The sequence below is a fragment of the Lissotriton helveticus genome, chromosome 8 (assembly GCF_964261635.1).
Source record: "Lissotriton helveticus chromosome 8, aLisHel1.1, whole genome shotgun sequence".
Classification (NCBI taxonomy): Eukaryota; Metazoa; Chordata; class Amphibia; order Caudata; family Salamandridae; genus Lissotriton; species Lissotriton helveticus.
This window is the reverse complement of record NC_136069.1, coordinates 756341277-756362611: the sequence shown is the minus strand read 5'-3', so window position 1 is coordinate 756362611 and position 21335 is coordinate 756341277.

Genomic DNA, 21335 nt, shown 5'->3' with positions numbered 1-21335 from the left:
AAGATGGCGCCCTTGTTGCGATGTGACGCTGTGAATATGATTCGTGCAACCCCGATGGCCGTGAGGCGAACTCTGTAACTTTGGAGCCGCAACAGGCCCTGCAACACGCTTCTCTGGTGATGCGACGGTGACTCTTGCAGTGGCGACACGCTTCTCCAGTGATTCGGAGTCAAACAGCTCCGATGAAGACACGCTTCTTCCTGTTGAGTCACACTTCCAGCTTCCAGCTCGATGCAATGCGACAATCCGGTGCTATGCGATAAGATGGCGCCCTTGTTGCGATGCGACGCTGTGAATATGATTCGTGCAACCCCGATGGCCGTGAGGCGAACTCTGTAACTTTGGAGCCGCAACAGGCCCTGCAACACGCTTCTCTGGTGATGCGATGGTGACTCTTGCAGTGGCGACACGCTTCTCCAGTGATTCGGAGTCAAACAGCTCCGATGAAGACACGCTTCTTCCTGTTGAGTCACACTTCCAGCTGCCAGGCGGCATGCAAGCTTCTGCTGACAGAATTCCCAGCAAGGAAATTCAAGGGGGAGCTGGTAGTGAAGTCTTGTAGCTCTGAGACTGCAGCAGGAGGCAAGCACAAGTTCAAGCCCTTGGAGAAATATGCTGCAAGATGATGAAAGTTCCCTAAAACTTCCCTCTCGTTTCCTTTGCAATAAAGAAACCACTGCAGGCTAACCCAGCAAACAGCACACTGCCAGAGGGGCAGTCCAAACTCCTTCAGCTTCCTTGGTTCTTCTCCTTGGCAAATGTTTGTCTTGTTTTCCCAGAAGTGATCTAAAGTCTCGGGGTCTGGGCCCCCATATTTATACTATTGACATTGCGAAAGGTGTCATACCTCGCCTTTCACTTGCTCTTCAATCACCTTGTATCGCACTTCCTCACAACTAGGAATTCTCTTACCGGCTTCAGTCTTATCTAGAACCCATGCAGGGGATAATTCGCAAGATGAATTTCTGTTTCTCGATAATACAAAAGGCGCAACTCCTATAGAGGAATGCAGTGTGTTGCGATAGCTCCACAGCCTATCTTGGACAGCCCTTATTACATCCACTCCAGTCGCCAAAGCCAACTGCACAATATCCTACACCATGCAATTCACCCTTTCTACCATCCTGTTGCCTTGGGGACTGTACAGAGCAGCAGTGAGATGTCGAATAGCATGTTAAATATTGAATTTGTGCATGGCATTAGACTTAAACTGTACCCTATTGTCAGTAACCATAACCTGGGGATACCGTTCCCTTTCAAACAAAGAGGAAAATGTAATTTTTGAAAAAAATGTCACACTTCCTTACATTTCAAACATAGTAAGCTATGTTTGAAATGTAAGGAAGTGTGACATTTTCTGAAAGTATGCATGGTTTGCAAAAGCAGGGGTTTGGACAGCAGGAGGACTCTCACTTGTAATGTTTTAGCAGAAGATTTAGACACCAGAGTAATTTCATCTATTAAGATGAAATTACTCTGGTGTCTAAATATAAATTTCAAACATAGCCTACTGAGGCAAATATGGCGACTGCTAATCGCACGTGCGAGCGATGAGCTCCTCTGTGAGCTTTCCTTCTTCATAGACTTTATCAGCAGAATGCTTCGGCGATACACCGTGATTTGGTATTAACTGGGTACTTGGAAAAGGAATATGAACTCAAAAAAAGCGTGAAATTCTCAAAGTGATAATTACTGCAGCAGTAAAGTAAAGCTTTTGACGGCAGCGATAGCTCTGTGCTCTACCAACCCGTCTAACCACTCACCTGCGTGGAAGGAGAACCGGAGACTGGCCGATAGGCATACCCGGCACAGAGAGGCACAATATTCAATCGGCTGTCAAACACGATGGTGGAGAGCAAGGCAGCTTCAGGTTCCTGGAGGTGGTGCCAAGGAGAGGCTTCGCAGGTAAGCATACTGTTTGGAGGAGATCTGTATTGAGGATGGGCGGCAGAATACGCGGAAGGCCATGATACAGCTGCACACAGGGGCGGCCAGTAGAAAAAACAACTAAACTTGTAGTGCTCTGGAAAAGTCTCATGTGTTGGATTTAAGTTTTGGGAGCATGAAAGTAAATAAGCTTTGTAACGCTTTTGAAAGCCAATAAAGGTGCAATTCCTATCACCTTTTAAACTGTACCGCACAACTGTAAATTCATGTAATCATGCCCCCAAAATCAGCCCGTGGCGGCAAGAGTCGTGGTCAGACGGATTCTCAGGTCGGGAGTAGAATAGACGCCATGATAAAGATAGGAATCAACATGAAAACGGCCCTGGAGGGCACAATAGGCAATTTAAGCAGCCATACGCAGGGGGATGAACATTGGGTGGACTAAAAAAAGGCCACAAATTTTTACAAAATCTCAAAAGGATAATGCAGGGAATATTATCGGTGCCCAAAAAAAGATGGTGCATGCTGGGGCTGAGGCCGATATTTGTGATAACAAGCATATGCCACCTAATATCTCATTGTGTGAAAACCCTGTGGGGTAAAGGGGATAAGTGGCAAGACAAAGCAAACCCCGAGAAGGAGAAACACCAGACTCTGATTCCGAGTCAGACTACCCCTGAGCCACAACAGAACACACTAGAGGCAAGGTATGATGAGCATATCATGGACACAGAATACCTCCAAAATGCATATATGTTGGATCTCTCTACGGAACACAATCTGTAGGAAAAAAGCACAGCAAAGGCTATTAGAGAGACTAGCAGAGAGGGGGACTCGGGTGAGAAATTTTACTCACTTTCAGAACCCTGAGATTCATCCGAGGAGGAACAAGTCGGGCATGATGAGCAAGATGGGGGCCAAGATCTGGATCTCTGGAGGGGTCAGCAACTAGCCTGTGGATTGAATCGAATATTTCAAATGTGGACGAAACAAGTCTGGATAGTACTATGGTACACAAGGAATTGACAAATAAGGAGAAGGCACCCCACCCTGGGACAGCTAAAAGTTTGATGTGGGAGATTTCCCTGTCTCCTGAGCCCAGCTTCCTTGGCACAGAAACTGAGGATCCATCTCTGGGCAATATGGATGCGGTGGGCGGTCAGACAGAAGAAATATCTCTGGCTGCAATTTATCAATCAATAGTAGACCATAGGCTTGAAACTCGCACAGAGAATCTTAAGACACACACTGCCTGCCGAAAAATTCAAAACACTGTCAGGAGAATAGCGAAAACCTGCAATGAATTTACTGACAGAATGAATGAGGCAGAGGGGAGAACATCGAGCCTGGAAGATCAAATGGCAGCACAAAAAAACACCTTGAATGCTATGACTTCTTACTGAGATGACACTCAAATGAAACTAGTTGATTTAGAGAACCGATTACGCCGCAATAATCTCAGAGTATTAGGTATTCCTGAAGGTATTGAGGGTCCAGATGTCCGTAGATTTTTGATCTATCTTTTTCCCGGACCTAACAATGTGGAACTGGTCTACTGAGATCCAAAGGGCTCACAGGTTTAGACAGCCGGCAGCCAAAAGGGTCATTCTGATTTGTTTAAACAATTTCTTAGCATGCCAAGCTCTGTATGATCTGGCTCGACCAGACAGGAAGCGGCAGAGAAAAGGGGTTCAGTTTATTGTAAGATCTGACTACTGCCACCACACCGTAGAAAAAAGATGGCAGCTACGTCAACTCATAACCCCTTTCCTGAATAAGGGGGCGCAGGCTTTTTTTGTTAATCCCAGCCACACTAAAAGTAGTTATCAACGACCAGACACGATTTTATGTGTCAGAAATACAAGCAAAAGAATACCTAGATTCCATATGAGCAACCAGAAGATGGGGTTGCTAGAAATTCAAATATATATATATTTCCGGTTAATACCACTGTAACAAGGAGAAGGGGGTCCACAGTGGCGCAAGTCTCTCGCCATCGCAAGGGCCATTGACCCTTTTGCCTGTGTAGTGGGTAATGGGTGGGTGGTTGGGGAACACAGGGTTGGGTGTGGGCAGTGCTAGGTATGGTGGTAGGTGGAAGGTTTGGGGGAGGTCAAGCTGAGTGGGGCTAAACAGAGGGGATAATCAAGAAAAAAGCAAAACAGAGACATGCTTTTTTTAATGAAAATAACAATAATGAGCTGCTAGATCAGCATGGCCAGATAAGGGTGCAAGTATCGCAAAATATGGATAAATTCAAGCTTTGTTCATCTAATGTAGGCAGTATAAATGACAGAAAATAAAGAGAAAGGGTATATGAGATATTTAGAACACTGAACCTAGGTCTAATATGTTTACAAGACACACACATTCCATGGCATAATAAAGATCTCTTAGAGATTAGATGCTATTGCTTGGTAGCATGCTCTTTTCAGACTACCACGATCAGAGGGTTTGCTATATATACCAGAGAACTGAATGGGTTGGCAGTGCGATCAGCAGCGGATAAGTTGGGGTGCTGGGCTATAGTAGAATTGTCAATTGGGCTGACAGTAGTGAATGTTTATGGCTCTAATTTAGATGATGCGGGCATTTGGGACGAACTGGAAAAACGAACTAGCTAATTGGCCCCAACGATTGATAGAGAAAAATGCCTCTAAAGATTGCTTTGTGCAGGAAGATGTCCTTTCCTGCACGAAAATAACCCTGCCTGCAAATCAGGTACCCTTGTACAATGACGCAAGGTTGCTGTGGTGGCGCTAGGCAGAGGATTATGTGCTATTGCAGGCAGAGAGCAGGAATGCATATATATTGGTAAATAGGGTGCATTGCTGCCCTCTCTGTCTCCCATGGAGAACAGCGCAGCAAGTTGTCTTGCTGTGTTGCATGGAATAATGATAAATCTGGCACATAGCCTCTGCATTTGGATCTCTCTGCCTCTGACAGGGATATATGTGATGTTCAGAAAAGCCACTGCCATAAAGGCTCCTCTGAAGGCACTGAACCTTTGTTCTGCAGGTGTCATGTTTAGTGTTCCTTCACAGCAATGCTTTTTGCTTTTGAAAAACAAATTTCCAGAGCACGAACTTGTTTTTGCAAAAAACAAACAAATATATGTGCCTGGCACAATTAGCAGTTTTGTCCCAGTATATTGGGGTCATTCATTTGCTTCCAGACAGCCAGTCTTTCCCTGGTGGGCCAAAACAGGAAGAAGGACTGTCAGAACACCTGTCATACATAGTGTAGATGGTCTGGATACTTAAACCAATGACTCACTGCCAGATGGGTAGTGTGTCAAAGGTGTTCACTGGCAGTCTCCACAGAATAGCCTGGTGGAAACATGACGGTTAGCCGAATCTAAACAGGGAGAGCGAACCAGAAGTTTGACAGATATGAAACTCCACCCAATTTGTGATGGAGTCCCCTGTCTGCCAAACTCTAAACAAGGCTCTTAATCCTGGGCAGTCTTCTTCGCCATAGCACATGGTGTCCCATGTCTCACAATATTTTAAGCTCAGTATTCTACTTATCACTCCACATTTACCATGCACCATTTCTACATACTCTGCCCCATATACACCAGTAAGATAGTCAAAATATTATGCTGTGTGGATGCCGGAGGCAACCTAAAAAATAAAAGCGCTTATTTATGAAAACTGTTGCATCGCTGCAATAAAGGAGTGATGTGACAGTTTTCACTGCACCCTCCTTGTAACACGATGGATGCGCATTATTTAATGAATAGCACTCCATGTTGCAAGGAGTTACAGATGCGTTAGTATTTCTGATGTATCTGTAGGCACAGTTTTGACACATTACTGGAGTGTGTTGCAAAAGTGACACAGCTCCAGCAATGGGTCATTACACATGGGCATGTCCCATGTTAAATGTGCCTGCATCAGTCTTACGCCTGCTGTGAGTCAGGCATAAGATTTTGACGCAGTGACATACTGGAAGTGGCACAGTGAAATCTGATGGATTTCACTGTGCCACTTCTATGAGGCTTTTTGTCGGGGAATGCCCACCCTGCATACATTATAACCAACACAGGTATAATGTAGCACAGGGCTTTACAAACTAACACATCTGCTTAGATGTGTCACTTTGTAAATAGGGCGCAACATGGCGTATTTTTCACACCGCCGGTGCGTCACAAAAAGTGATGCAACGGTGGCGCAAATGTGTTGCAAGGCCTCATAAATAAGGTTCTTAATTTATTAATGTCTTATATTTTCACAGTCTCTCACAACAGCGTCCACTTTCTTAATCCTTTCCATGCTCATGACGGAACGGTTCCGTCATGAGCTACGGTTGAGCTGTGCTCATGACGGAACCGTTCCGTCATGACCACGCCCGTTTCTATTACCGCCCAGCACCGGAGGGGGAAACGCGGTCGCGCTGAAGAGGTTAAAAAATCTGCCATTTTGCTCTCCATACTTTCTTTTTTAAAAGCTTTTCTAATATTGAATTGTTACAGACTGTGTGAGTTTGTTATTCTAGCCTGGACAGTGCTCCTATGCTTCAGGTCAATAAGAGGTTCATATACATGTAATCAGAACTATACTAACTTTGTTTAAGTTTATATGGACTTGCAACTTTGATGGAGTATTCATGGTGGTTAGCAAGCATAGTCAAAGCTGATAGGCGTAAATTAAACCACATTCCAAATCAATGAATATCGCCCTAAGCAAGCCGTGAGGCCTCAAACAGAGCTCTATATTCTGCCATTAGTTAGATAGTAACCCAAGAGGGTCACAATTCCATCTAAACTTCTTTTGTGGGCCAAGGTAAGATTTTTTTTCAATTGCATGCCTCTCTTTTTGGATACATTTCACCGTTTTTATTTCATTTATCATAGCTGTGAAGACATCTTGCATCTAAGTTTCAGTAAAATTATAATCGGTGTGTTTTTTTAAATGACAGATCATAAGCACTGGAAACCCTTTCTATACGTAAAGATAGTTCCAAGAGAAGATATATTTATTTTCATGTCCAACCTACAAACATTTATACTAGTTTCGTCAAAAACGTTATGCAGGTATTTTTAATGGCGTAGAGATACGCATTAACAATCAGGTGAAGTCGTATTTAAATATAATATAAATTAGTCTCCATCACATTAAAGTCACGATTACACTGAAAAGCACGGCCGTCATTCTTTAGCAAATACAATTCTTCCAAGCTAAGCCATTCTAACGGAAATGTGAAGGGTCTCGCGCAGGTCACCACACACACAGCTGTGTTTATTGCAATTGGAATTATCTGTACTGTTTTGTACTGAACTTTTGTCCCCTGGGTTCGACTGGCTTGAGCCCCCTAAAGAAGTTATTTACAGTAAAATCCATATCTCATTACAACTGATTTACAGCTAGTGTGAATTTGGTTCAGGACTGAGGTTCGGTGAAAATCCCTGATATATGTCAAGGATGAAACGATCAGAGCTCAAAATGCCTTTGTGTTAAAAGAATTGATTGTCTGCGTTGTTCATTTACTTTTCAAAAAACGTCAAATTTCACAGCTGACACCCTAGGGACTTATTTTTCGTTTCAGTATCCCTTTCTTATTATGTATTACTACAGGTTTAGTAGACATTTAGAAAATGTGAGAATTAGACAATTTAGAACATTCGTTTGTTTTGTTAAAGATGGTCTGCCGTTTTTGGGCATTGCTTATTTTTTGGCAAGCTCAAGTTATGTTTTGGCTGCTGTCAGATAAATTACATCCCCCTTTATATTCACGTACGCTCTTTGTTTCATAAAGTACCTATATGGACCATGTACTTTGGGTACACAAAACGTAGGTACAAAAATATGTGTACATAATATTCAACTCTTAATTAAGGATATCAAGATTACTGTATTTTTACGTTGATGAAATGTAAATTACGAAATGTAGAAAGTCCACAGTTTGGTGCCATTGCTGCATTCACTAATGTAAAATTAGTGGCCGGCATGTGGAACTTGCTTGGCATTGCACTTCTCTAAATGTAGGAGAATAGCAAGAACCACAAAGGTTTTTCAGTTGTTTAGTGGTCCTTCAGGGGTTTACTCCCTGGAATTGCACGTACATGATGTGTTGCAGGGAATATACAGCTGTCGCAGATTTTCTGTAGTATTCTTTTATCTCAAAGGACCCAGTTGTATGATTTATGGTAGTAGATCTTTTATTCTGTATGGAAAGCATATCGGAGACATACATAGTAATAATACTACAGAAGTACATTTCTACATTTATATCCTGACCTCATGATTCACAGTTTCCATCTTCAGATGGCAGTAATTCAAAGATCTTTACTTCAGAGCATCATTTTTTAACACAAAGAGTAAACATATATTTGCACATTGGCTGATAAGGGATCTGCAAAAACAGAGAAATACATAAAAAATAAGAATGGGCTATGGCCAAGGAGTTTTGCTACGTTAGAAAAAGAAATGTGTGTGTTTTACTGTTTTTGTTACCATTCCAATGTTGTAATATTTTGCCTGGAATGATAAAATACTTTTGTCATTTTTCAGCTCCGCATGGATGGTAATTGCGAATCCTAAGCTTAAACACTCTGCTGGGAAAAAATTGCAAAAAGCTTTGTCTCATTGAAGCCTGCTGGCGTAGATGGATTGTCTTAATCCTGTGCTTAACTCTGCTAGAAAACTAGACATTTAAGTGAGCAGATTTGGAGTGTCAGTGGTGTTGTACAGTGTTCCATATAAAGGCATAGCTCTCCCCAACTATATGATGATACAACGCAAACCATTACAATGCATGCTTTTACAACGCGGTTTTTAAATCACAACTACCATTACATCGCATGATTTTACAACGCATACCATGACATCGCATGATCATAAGAATACACTAAAACTACCATTATAACGCAACCCATTACAATGCGTACTAATACTACACATACTATTACTACGCATATTTAAAAAAATATATATTTACTTTTTTTGTTTAAGTGTAATAAACTCCTGGTACGCCATGCAAGGGAAATAGGGGCTTTGGGTGGGGGAGTGTATTAATACTCTGGTATTAAAATAAATACTTGAATTGTAATGCTTGTGTACTTTAAAATGCCACAATCCTATTTAATACCCATTTATTAATATCAAAATGTAAACAAAAGTTTAACAAAACAGGATAATACATTTTTTACAGAGTACCAACAGAGAGAAAGTGAGATATTAAAGCCACCATTTTGAACAACGATAATAGGAAAGTCCATCAACTATTGTTATAAATGTTCCTTAACCCGCAACTTGACAAAATGGATGACATTTCAAGAATAAATGTTTTTTTTTGTTTAAGAAAGTTTTTATTAGAATTTTACAAGTACAATCCAAAAGCCATACAATAGAAAGTAGGTAAAAAGAAACGTGATAAAACAAGTGGCACGTAATAAATGCAAACTATAGATTAAGAGGAGAAAGAGGAGAAAAATGGGAGGATAGAAAAGGAGAAAAGAAGAGAGAGAAAGAAAGAGCGGAAAAGAGGGGAGGGAAAGGGAAAGAAAAAGAGACCCAGAACCGGAATAAGTGGACAATTTGCAAGAACGAAAAAGACCATGCGGTCATCTGGGAGATTTGGATGAAAGATAAGTAGTGAAGGGGAGCCAAAGAAGATCAGATTTAATTTTTAGAGAAACAGAAGTAGAGGAGGCAACAGCAATCCTATGTTCATCACAAATGAAGTTCCACCAAGTAGTAACAGATAATTTGGAGTTATCCTTCCAGCAGGATAAAATCACTTTAAAAGCAAAAGCAATAAAAACATCAAGTCATCTATCATTAGAAGAAACAATATCTATATCAGGAGACAAAGAACCTAAAAAAACATTCAGTAGTGATAAAGGGGATGAACATTGAAACATTGGCATGCAAATATTCCAAACAGTATTCCAAAATGAGAAAACATGGGGACAATTATATAACATATGTATAAGTGTACCCGTTTCTTTCAAACATGACCAACATAATGGGGAAGCTGTTGGTGAAAACTTATAAATAGTAACAGGGGTGATAATAGCTCTATGAAATATAAAAAACAAAGGTTGAGTAATGCATGCAGCTACAGAAACTTTAAACAATTTGGACCATAATCGATCCCATGTTACAACAGGTAAGGAAACAGACAAGTCAGTTTCCCATGCATTCTTAATATGTGATTTAGAACGATCAGGAACATTAGATAGCAATACTTTGTATACAAAGGCAGCTTTGGGTTGAGAGATCGAAAATAAAGGATATAAGGGAGTAAATGGGGTATAGGGCGGTAAAATATCAGGTACTAAAAGACTAGACAAATGAGATTGTATGGCAGTGATAATAATGGTATATTCATTAAGACAATACGCAGGCAATTAATAAATTGTTTGCAACTCGTGAAAAGGAATAATAGAAGTATTGGAAAAAAATTGATATACAAACAAAATATCCTTTTCTTTCCAGTATTTGTAATAGTAAGATTTGCCTTTGTATTTCAGGAATTTATTATACCACACAATGGAGGATAAAAAACATTAAAGAGGGGAAAGGTCCTTAGAGAATATATTATGGAGGAGTGTTTGAGAGTATTTTAGAACAGGGTGCTTGGACAAAAAAGAACAATTTGACATAAAAACGGTGTGTTGGAATGAAAAATCCTTTAAAAGTGAGCGCTCAAAAACAACCTATCTAGGAATGGGAGTATCCATAAAGTCATAAGCTAAAGAAAAAGTTTGCTTTATTAAGAAGGCAGAGTGATACAATTTAAAATTGGGAAAACGAACACCACCTTCATTCTTAGGACGGATTAGTTTGTTTAAGGTAATACGAGGGTGTTTGTCATTCCACAGGAATTTAGTACAAATGGAATTTATACGAGAGAAATATGAATTGGGAATTTTTATAGGGAGCATAGAGACAGTGTAAAGAATATGAGGAGTGATCATCATTTTGATAGTATCAAGTCTACCCCACCAGGATAAAAATAGGGGAGATCAAATGAGGAGAAGCGATTGAATTTTTTTAATAAGGGAATCAAAAGTGAATTTAAGTGTATCAACTAAAGAGGGGTAAAACCAAATGCCAAGGTACTTAATTTTGGAGGGGCACCACGCAAACTCAGTAGAATTAAACATATATTGATAACAGATAGAATTCAAAGGTAAAACTTCTGTTTTGGATAAATTAAGTTTATAACCTGAAATAGAAGAGTACAAACAGACTTCATCCAAAAAAGGAGGGAGTGACGTAATAGGATTGGCCATATAGACCAATATGTCGTCAGCATAAGCTGATAATTTTGTCTCACTAGAGGCGAGGTTAAAGCCAGCAATCTTAGGGTTAACCGCTATATTGCTGAATAAATTTATCGTAGCGCTATACTGCCAAAGTGCGCATTAATTATTAATCAATTGCGCTTTGCTGCCTCTGCCTGCTTAATCGATTTGTGCCTCATTGTGCCGGTGCCATTGCCCATTTCCAAGCCAATATTCAGGTTGTGCCCCCATCTCGTCGTGTTAGACTTTTGGCTTGCTGCCATTTTGTTGTTTGTTGTTGTGCCTCCCAGCCCAGCTCTCCACCCCGCTCCCGCCTCCCAGCTGCTCCTCCCTCCCAATGAAAGTTTAGGCTCTACCGTCCTGTTCAAGCGCTGTGACCGTCCTGAGCTCCTCAGAAGCGGTCGCTCCTCACGCTGCTCCCTGCTCTGATTTGGTATCTGGAATCTGGTATCGTAGCGCTATACTGCCAGACTGCTCTTTGTTTGTGAAATCAATAGCGCATTGCTCGCATTGCTTCTGCTTTTATTTGTGCCTGATTGCTGATTAAATTTATCGTAGCGCTATATTGCTGAATAAATTTATCATAGCGCTATACTGCCAAAGTGTGCATTAATTATTAATCAATTGCGCTTTGCTGCCTCTGCCTGCTTAATCGATTTGTGCCTCATTGTGCCGGTGCCATTGCCCATTTCCTAGCCATTATTCAGGTTGTGCCCCCATCTCGTCGTGTTAGACTTTTGGCTTGCTGCCATTTTGTTGTTTGTTGTTGTGCCTCCCAGCCCAGCTCTCCACCCCGCTCCCGCCTCCCAGCTGCTCCTCCCTCCCACTGAAAGATTAGGCTCTACCGTCCTGTTCAAGCGCTGTGACCTTCCTGAGCTCCTCAGAAGCGGTCGCTCCTCACGCTGCTCCCTGCTCTGATTTGGTATCTGGAATCTGGTATCGTAGCGCTATACTGCCAGACTGCTCTTTGTTTGTGAAATCAATAGCTCATTTCTCGCATTGCTTCTGCTTTTATTTGTGCCTGATTGCTGATTAAATTTATCATAGCGCTATATTGCTGAATACATTTATCATAGCGCTATACTGCCAAAGTGCGCATTTAATTATTAATCAATTGCGCTTTGCTGCCTCTGCCTGCTTAATCGATTTGTGCCTCATTGTGCCGGTGCCATTGCCCATTTCCTAGCCATTATTCAGGTTGTGCCCCCATCTCGTCGTGTTAGACTTTTGGCTTGCTGCCATTTTGTTGTTTGTTGTTGTGCCTCCCAGCCCAGCTCTCCACCCCGCTCCCGCCTCCCAGCTGCTCCTCCCTCCCACTGAAAGTTTAGGCTCTACCGTCCTGTTCAAGCGCTGTGACCTTCCTGAGCTCCTCAGAAGCGGTCGCTCCTCACGCTGCTCCCTGCTCTGATTTGGTATCTGGAATCTGGTATCGTAGCGCTATACTGCCAGACTGATTTTTGTTTGTGAAATCAATAGCTCATATCTCGCATTGCTTCTGCTTTTATTTGTGCCTGATTGCTGATTAAATTTATCATAGCGCTATATTGCTGAATACATTTATCATAGCGCTATACTGCCAAAGTGCGCATTTAATTATTAATCAATTGCGCTTTGCTGCCTCTGCCTGCTTAATCGATTTGTGACTCATTGTGCCGGTGCCATTGCCCATTTCCTAGCCATTATTCAGGTTGTGCCCCCATCTCGTCGTGTTAGACTTTTGGCTTGCTGCCATTTTGTTGTTTGTTGTTGTGCCTCCCAGCCCAGCTCTCCACCCCGCTCCCGCCTCCCAGCTGCTCCTCCCTCCCACTGAAAGTTTAGGCTCTACCGTCCTGTTCAAGCGCTGTGACCTTCCTGAGCTCCTCAGAAGCGGTCGCTCCTCACGCTGCTCCCTGCTCTGATTTGGTATCTGGAATCTGGTATCGTAGCGCTATACTGCCAGACTGATTTTTGTTTGTGAAATCAATAGCTCATATCTCGCATTGCTTCTGCTTTTATTTGTGCCTGATTGCTGATAAAATTTATCATAGCGCTATATTGCTGAATACATTTATCATAGCGCTATACTGCCAAAGTGCGCATTTAATTATTAATCAATTGCGCTTTGCTGCCTCTGCCTGCTTAATCGATTTGTGCCTCATTGTGCCGGTGCCATTGCCCATTTCCTAGCCATTATTCAGGTTGTGCCCCCATCTCGTCGTGTTAGACTTTTGGCTTGCTGACATTTTGTTGTTTGTTGTTGTGCCTCCCAGCCCAGCTCTCCACCCTGCTCCCGGCTCCCAGCTGCTCCTCCCTCGCTCCGCCCCCTCCACTCTCCACTTATGTCAGAGAAACATACGTGCAGCGTTCACGCGCAGCGGGCGCGCCCCATGCGCGCCGAAGGTGCGCCAAAGGTAAGCCCGTCTACGCCCGTCCGCGCCTGGACAGCGCCCAGCGCCAGACCCCCTGGCCCCCGCAAGACCCACTCCGCCCGCTTAACATACGACGCCACTACCCTCTCAGCACTTAACGCCGGCCAACTCCCAAACTGCTATCAAGCCGCTCCAGGACACACCCATGGACCCTTCACCTGCCACTCCTGCAAGTTCGACTGCATCAGGAGCCACACCAAATCCACAGACTCCAAACAGAGCTCCGACACTAACCACCTGAAGTGCATCCTGCTCAACACTCGCTTGGTCCACAGACACGCCATCGAACTTTGGAACCTACTCGACACCACATTGCCGGACGTCGCCTTCCTTACAGAAACTTGGATGAACGCCTCATCATCGCCCGACATCGCCATAGCCATCCCGGACGGCTACAAAATCATCCGAAAGGACCGCATCAACCAAACAGGAGGAGGCATCGCCATCGTCCATAAGGGCACCATCCCCATCACGACCAGTTTCGATGACAACCTCACAACCGCCAAACACCTTCACTTCCAGATTCACACCGACCCCAAGACCACACTCAGAGGCACCCTCATCTACAGACCACCCGGACCCCGCACACAATTCAGCGAAGACAACACTGACTTCATCAGCCCACACGCCCTCCCCTCCGAGGACTACATTCTACTGGGAGACCTTAACTTCCACCTGGAAAAGAACAACGACAGCAACACCACCACCCTTCTGGACAACCTCACCAATCTCGGACTCAAACAACTTGTCGACACCCCCACTCACTATGCCGGGCACACGCTCGACCCAATCTTCACCTCCAGCAAGCACGTCTCCTTTAATCACACCACAGCTCTCCATTGGACAGACCACAGTTGCGTTCACTTCAACTACAATAAAACTACGACCCACAACCACCCACAACGAATTCTCCGGAGAAACTGGAACAAAATTACCACCGACCAGCTCTGCACATCGCTTCTCCAAAACCCTCCTGCAAAATCATCGGACCCTAACCAAGCAGCCACCAACCTTACACAATGGATCACCCTCAGCGCTGACGAATTGGCACCCTTGAAAAACCATCTAATCAAGCAAGGCAGCAAAAAAGCCCCCTGGTTCAATGATGACCTTAAGAAATCCAAGAAGACATGTCGTACCCTCGAGAAAGCCTGGTGAAAAAACCCAACCACTGACAACCTAGCCAACTTCAAGATTGCCACCCTCAAACACCACCAATTGATCCGATCCACCAAGAAATCAGCATTCAAAGATCGACTTGACAACAACGCCCACAACAGCAAGGAACTTTTCAACATCGTCAAAGAGTTTTCCAACCCCACCGCCGGCACCAACGATATCACCCCCTCCCAAAACCTCTGCGACTCTCTAGCCTCTTTCTTCCACAACAAAATTGCTGATATACATAACAGCTTTGGAGACCAGTCCACCCCACCCACCTCCGAACCTAAACACCCCTCCAACAACCTTTGCGCCTGGAACCCAATCACCACTGAGGACACCATCCGCCTGATGAACACCATCCACTCAGGATCGCCAACCGACCCATGTCCCCACCACATTTTCAACAAAGCAAACTCCATTATCGCACCCCATCTCCAAGACGTCATCAACTGTTCCCTCAACTCCGCTACCTTCCCGGAAAGCTGGAAACATGCCGAACTCAGCGCCCTCTTGAAGAAACCCACAGCAGACCCCACTGAACTTAAGAACTACTGCCCCATTTCGCTCCTCCCTTTCCCTTCCAAAGTCATCGAGAAAGCCGTCAACAGTCAACTCGCCGCCTTCCTCGAATCCAACAAATCACTCGACCCTTCACAGTCCGGCTTCCGAGCCAAACACAGCACCGAGACCGCCATCATCGCAGCAACAGACGACATTCGAACCCTACTGGACAATGGAGAAACAGCTGCCCTCATCCTACTTGACCTCTCTGCAGCCTTCGACACTGTCTGTCATAACACCCTTATACAACGCCTCAGCAACGTCGGAATACAAGGAAAAGCATTGGACTGGATCATCTCGTTACTCACAGGAAGAACACAGAGGGTCCGCCTCCCCCGTTTAAATCAGAGGCCACCAAAGTCATCTGCGGCGTACCACAAGGATCCTCACTCATCCCCACCCTCTTCAACGTATACATGAGTCCCCTCGCATCCATCGCACGCCAACACAACCTCAATATTATCTCATACGCAGACGACACCCAGCTGATCCTCTCCCTCACTAAAGACCCAAACACCGCCAAAACCAACCTACACGAAGGGATGAAAGAAGTAGCCGAGTGGATGAAGAACAGCCGTTTAAAACTGAACTCGGACAAAACGGAAGTCCTCATCGTAGGATCATCCCCCTCCACTTGGGACGACTCTTGGTGGCCACCGACCCTGGGAACCGCACCCATACCAACGGACCACGCACGTAACCTGGGCTTCATCCTGGACTCCTCCCTCTCGATGATCAGACAAGTCAACGCGGTCTCAGCATCATGCTTCAACATCCTACGTATGCTCAAAAAAATCTTCCGTTGGATCCCCACCGATACAAGAAAGACGGTCACCCATGCACTGGTCACAAGCTGACTGGACTACGGGAACACCCTCTACGCCGGAACGACAGCCAAACTACAGAAAAAACTCCAACGCATCCAAAACGCCTCAGCCAGACTCATCCTAGACATCCCCCGCCAAGCTCACATTTCCGGTCACCTGAAAGACCTCCACTGGCTCCCCGTCAACAAAAGAATAACGTTCCGTCTCCTCACCCACGCACACAAAGCCCTCTACGACCTAGGACCCGAATACCTCAACTCGTGCCTATCCTTTTACACCCCCACCCGCCAACTACGATCGTCCAATCAAGCCCTCGCCACAATTCCACGCATCCAAAGATCCACCATGGGGGGAAGATCCTTCTCCTACTTAGCGGCCAAGACCTGGAATTCTCTCCCCACCCACCTCCGCCTTACACAGAACCACCTCTCCTTCAGAAAACAACTTAAAACCTGGATATTCGATAAGTAATGTTCCCCCCTCCCTCTAGCACCTTGAGACCCTCTGGGTGAGTAGTGCGCTATATAAATTTTAACTTGACTTGACTTGACTAGGGTTAGATCGAATACATTCCAAAAAAGGTTCAAAACACAGGATAAACAATTAGCGGAATAGAGGGCAGCCTTGTCTTGTACCTCTAGATAAGGAAAAAAACCTGGAAAATTGATTGTTAACGAAGATACTGGCTCGGGGAGAGGAACATAGGAGTTTCACCAAGGAAATAAAAGAGGGACCAAAACCAAACCAATGAAGTGTATGGAACATAAATTGCCAATTGATGCGATCAAAAGCTTTCTCAGCGTCCAAAGACAAAGCTGCTAGAGGGGCTTTACAATTTTTGCTATGAGAAATAATATTAGAAAACATACGAGCATTATCTGCAGCTAATCTGCCTTTTACAAAACCAACTTGGTCCGTTTTAAATAAAAGTGGTATAATAGATGGGAGGCCAGGATTTTAGCAAATATTTTGCAATCATAGTTGATTAATGATATAGGGCAGAAGTTCTTGCATTGGGAGTGATCTTTGTCTGGTTTGGGAATTATAATAATGAGTGCGTCCATAAATGATCCAGAGGCCTTTGCATCAGCAATGAAAGAATTAAAAAGTTGTAATAATTTAGGTGCAAAAATAGTGGGAAAGGTAGAATAAAACTCAACAGGCAATCCGTCAGGGCCCTGAGCCTTTGATTTTTTTAGGGAATTGATGGCCTGGAGAACTTCCTGAAGAGATATGTCTTTCTCTAATTGACCAAACTCATCAGGGAGCAATGGTGGTGAGGGAAGACCATCAAAGAAAGAAGTCAAATTCTGATCAGAGGGGTGGGTGTCATCAGTATAAAGATTTTGGTAATAGCTATGAAATACTTCTGCAATATCTTCATCGGAAGTGACAAGTTTCTTAGTAGAATCATTAAGTATAGGGCCTACAGTTTTACGTTCATATTTAATTTTCAGATAATTTGCTAACATTTTACCAGCCTTGTTTCGACCCCCATGGAATTTGGATTTAACTTTAAGCAGAGTATTACATGCTTCAAAGGTAACAACTTTGTTAAGCTCAGTTTTCGCATTTATTAGGTCCTGAAGGGAAGTAGTAGACTTGGAGGTGAAATACAAGTGTTCAAGCCTTTTAATATTTTTGAGTTGGTCATCATATTTAGTTCTATTTAGCTTCTTTTTTTTTTGAGACATATAAAATAGTGAAGGCCGGCAAAGCAGCCTTAAAAGCATCCCAATTATTAGGGACAGAGGTATTCATTGGGTTATTATTTAAAGTAAAGAATTTGTTAATAAACACAGTAACTTCTTTTACAAAGACAGTATCAGACAAAAGGAAAGTATTGAATTTCCAGCAACTAAATTTAGAAGATGTAAGGGAGAGGTCAAGGGCAGCATACACAGGAGCATGGTCAGAAATAAAAATGGAACCAATTTCAGATTTTAGAATGGAAGGGAGTAGGGATTTACTGACAATGACCTAATCAATTCTTGAGCGGGTGTGGTGAACATTGGAAAAAAAGGTACACTCAAGGGAGTCAGGATTACACATTTTCCACACATCATACATTAGTAGAGAGGCAATGGCAGATTGAAATCATTTATGGGATTTGTCAGGTTGAAATTTACTGGCGGAAAGTCTATCGGAGAAAGGATCAAGCCATTGGTTAAAATCACCAGCAATTACAATGTTTGGAGAATCAATTGAGGAGATAAGTACTTTAATATCGTTCCAAAATTTAGGGTCAGGTCTAACAGGACCATAAAGATTTAATAGGACCAATGTCTTATTCTGAATCACAACCTTAGCCATTTTCCAACGACCCTCATCATCATTTTGAGAGGAGAGTATTTAAACTGATAATGCTTTATGAAATAGAATAGCAACTCCCCCTTTTTTGTTAATAGCGGGAGAAAAAACAACTTGACCCACCCATTGTCTCTTCAATTTAAGCGATTCAACATCTGTACAGTGGGTTTCTTGAAGAAAAACAATCTGTGAATTAAGCTTGGATAGATGAGACAATACCTTTTGACGTTTGACAGGATGTCCAAGACCTCGAACGTTCCACGTAACAAAGTTACACATGATGGGAGGTAAGGATGGTGGGGAACACATGGAGTAGACACACTTCAAGGATACAACTACAAAAAAATAGACAACAAACAAATGCGTTACACATAAGTAAAATTCCCAGCACACTCACATTGTTAGAGTAAAGTAAGCCCAAAGCCAAAGCAATCAACAACGTAAAAGCCTGAAACGAAAGAAGATAGTGAACAGAGGAAGAATAACAAAAAAGTACAAACAATAAGAAGGAAGAATTGAAAAAGAAAGAGTAAGATAAAGAAAGAAAAAGGGGGAGACAGAAAAGGAGAGAGAGAAACATAGACAGATCAAGGCAGAAGAGCCAGGTCTGAGAGAGAAAGAACAACCAAGACATCAGGGGGCGAAGAGACGCCGAAGAGGACACTGACTCCAACGAGCACCAGAAGAGCAGAAAAAGAGACAAAAAAGAAGAAAAAGAAAGAACCTCAAGAAAGGAAACATAATATAAGAAAGTTGAAAAGGAGCTATGTTGTCACAGAAAGCAAAACATGATCAACCAAGCAGAAAAATAATATTAAGTGTTAGTTTCCATGGTAGCTGAGGAGACACTCTGCAAATAGACATGAAACTTCTGAAGATCATCAAACGAGCGAGTATGACCATTATGTGTAATTTTACAAAAACATGGGTGCAGGATACCATACTGGATGTTCAACTGTCTCATTTGAGGACGAAGGTTCAAAAATTTCTTCCGCCAGGCGTTCGTTGCATTGGAGAGGTCTTGGGAGAGAAAAATATTATGCCCGGACCACTGGAGACGTCGTTTAAGCCTAGCAGCCGTAAGGACATTCATTAACTCTGTGAATTCAAGAAATAACATGATAATGCCACGAGGTTTAGAGGCATTGGTATTAAGACGACCCAAGCGATGAGCTCTCTGGATATTAAGAGGATGAGACGCAGGCTGGAGGTCCAAAAGTTCATGCAAGAATTTCCGTAAGAACGACACCATATCTGACCCCTCAACAATTTCCGGAATGCCATAAGCGCGTAGGTTGTTTCTACGATTTCGGTTTTCAAAGTCCTCAGTATGAAGCTTCAGTTTTTGAAGTTCTTGTTCCAATAGAGGTACTTTAGAGGCAACATCCTGAATGTCACTGACACGTTGCTCTAGGTTCAAAACCTTGCCTTCCATAACGACCCACCTTTCTTCAATTTGCTTAAGTTTTTCATTTGTGGCACTCATAAACGGCTGGAGACCCCTTACTTCCTCTAAGATGGAGTCCAGAACAGGATTAGTAGAAGTATGAATGGGGGAAGGCGGATAATTTTTTAGTCGTTTAGGTTTTGTTCCAGTATGAGAAGACTTGGCATTGCTAGTATCATGCGCCATGCCGTAAGTAAGAGGAAACAGCCAAACTGCAGTATACGATTGAGGACTGGGTAGAGGCAACCTCTCCAGAAGAGGATTAAGATAGAAAACGCAGAAGTGCCCCCACAAGATTAAATAATGGAAAAAAGGAAAGTCATTTGTTCACATGAGTAGAGCCATCAATGGTGCAGAGCAATGTAACCTAGGCAGCAGAATAGGGACGAGTAGAAATGGTCCTGCGCCCTGCACACAAAAATGGCGACCGTTTATTTCACAAAGATGCAAAAATACGTAAAAATAACAGGAAACAGGTCAGTGAAAAGGACAAAAACATCACAGTGTAAGCCATATCTTGAGGGGAGCTGGAAATATTGAAGGCAACACTACAGAGGTGTTGGTAAATGAAATAACCCATCAGCAAAAGGTGAAGTAGTTGCGGTCAGTTGAGTAAAGACACGGGCTCAGCGGCATGACAACAATGCGCCCGCCTGCATCCAGAAGAGAAAGAAATTAACCGCCAACTACCAAATGAAGCAGTTCACCAAAACCATGATATTAAAAAAAATAATGACAATGGCGTGTTTTATGCCATGGCATGAAAGGGAACAGTAAAGAATGCGGGAATGCGACAGTAATGGTGGTATAGGAATCCACACCGCAGCTGAAGAAGAGAAAACAGTGATTAATCAGCTAGTGACACAGGCTCAGCGGCATAACAATGCGGCCGCCCGCAACTAGAAGCAGGAGAAATTCATCGCTGTCCACAGAAATAGGCGCAGCTAACAGCAAACAAGCCATTAAAAATTGACTTGGCAGCCGCATTGCATGCCATACCTTAAAGCATAATCAAGATAGGTTGGCAGCACGACACTGTTGCAGGCTGGAGAAACACACCACAGTAGAAAATACAGATGAGGCAGCTGGTTACTTGAGGACGCAGGCACGGCAGCACAAAATGGTGGCCGCCCGCATCCCAAGACGGGAGGAATCATTGTCAGTCAGAACTTCAATAAGGACGACAGAAAACCTGGAAATGAAGTGTCCTCCCAATACAGGCTAACTTCCTCTAGCAGGGTGTTCCCAAAGCGGACTCCAAAAGACGCTGTATGAGGTCCATAAGGTGGTTGAAGACCCGTAGCTCTACGGAGCTCACGGAGGACCCGCCATCTCACGTCGGCGCGTAAGCCACGCCCCAAGAATAAATGTTTTAATGAACATTTTTAAACATTACAAATTAATTATGGTTTTGTCAGCATCTGCATCACGCTAAAAGAAAATTCAAAACATATTTTCTTTTAACTTATCATTTG